Here is a 1,756-nt window from a genome sequence, read left to right on the forward strand (position 1 = left end):
GACAGGGGTTATTGGTAGGGCAAACGGTATTAAATCAGTTTTTACTGTCGTTAACCATTTGGAAATGATGGATTTGTACAATGAGGCTCAAGATTTTTGTCAGTTTGAGTATTTTTGCATAGAGAGAGACACCTCAGTGCTATGTGATTTTACTCAGAGAACAAAATGACTTCACTGTTGTGAAACACACATCTAGTTTTTATAAAATGATCTCTGATATATGTTTCAAATAATCTCTATTAGTCTTGATTTTATTGTAGCCTTTTGTGGCTGAGAGCACAGTGACCTCACCGTCTGTGCTGACCTCGAGCTGTGCTTCACACTAGTGAGTCAGGTCGGCCTGAAATTCGTGTTCAGGTCTCGTTTACCCTTTGGGCTTACAAATAGATTCAGTTTGTATCTGGGAAGTCAATTCTTAGGTTTATATTTTAGACAGACTCTAAACTGCATGTATGCTGTTCAGTGTTTTAGCAAAAACTCCAAATGACAAAATAAGCTGTTATTGTAGGCAGCTGCTGTCCCCAATTTGTGCAAAATGTAATAGGATGTTAGCTTTTCAAGCACACATACCGGAAGTGTGCAAATTAAATGCTCTAAAATGTTTATTTCCATGTCCCCTTGTAAAATACACCCAATAGATGCTTGACATGACGCCACTAGGGTCACTAAGGACGGCACAGATGTTCCAGTCCAAAAAAGGAAAATAAGTTAATGGATGCAATTCAATTAATAGCATATATTATATATTATAAGTCAATATTCATGGTCTTTATGAAATAAATGACATGCTGTCACTGATTTTATATGATAATTACTTGATGTTGTTGAGGTTGATGTCATTCTCGAGTAATCTCAAAACCCTCTATCTAAAACATTTATATGATCAGCAGTGAACCACGGCTGATATCTATTATTCAATGAAAGACCAATATTGACCCAAATGTATTGGTCTTGCTCAGACCTGTAAACATCCTCTCTCTTTTTCAACATGAGCTCACTCTTCTTTGCTGGTAAGAAAGCAAAGACGAAACTATCTCCAAATTGAGTTTGGATCAAGACACAGCCTCAGCTCTGTCGCTCCTTTGTCTCAGTGGTTTTAAACATTTTTTTTTTTATCTCTGCTTGCTCTCACTTCCTCCGTCACTAATTTTAATTTCTTTCTAACCACACGAGCAGACATCCCTCATTTATCAAGCCGGCCCGTTTCACCATTAAAATCCTGCATTTTGCCAGTCAGTTTCCTCAGTTTAAACATTAATTCTAATGTGACAAAGCAAATCTGGGCATTTTACAGTTGATAATTTGTCTGAAGTTGAATACTGTACACATAATTTTGGGAAGAACAATTCAGGGAAATTAATTGGAGGAATTTCACAATTTTTAACTAAATTTTAAATACCAACATCCTCATTTCTGCATGTTTTAAGTAAATGTATGTGTAAAATAACATCATGCTAAGGTTTGCCGGAATATGAGAGAGTAAGAGACAGAGAAAGAGAGAAGTTGTGTGTGTGTGTGTGCAGACGTGTGTGAAAGGGAATGTGTCTGATTGTCAAGTGGGAGAAGCAACCCCCTTTTGTATTCTACAGTACTACAACCGCTCACATTGCTCCAGGCATGTCAGAGGAGAGGAGAGGTAAAAACTGAGGATAGAAAAAGACGAAATGATGATGGAGAAAAAGAGAGTCAGAGTCACAATTGAAGCATACTGCTGACAGGGTGTGGTCACTAACAGACAGAGGAAGATAAAGAAGGG

The sequence above is a fragment of the Morone saxatilis genome, unplaced genomic scaffold (genome assembly GCF_004916995.1).
Source record: "Morone saxatilis isolate NCDOM2014 unplaced genomic scaffold, NCSU_SB_2.0 Contig14, whole genome shotgun sequence".
Classification (NCBI taxonomy): Eukaryota; Metazoa; Chordata; class Actinopteri; family Moronidae; genus Morone; species Morone saxatilis.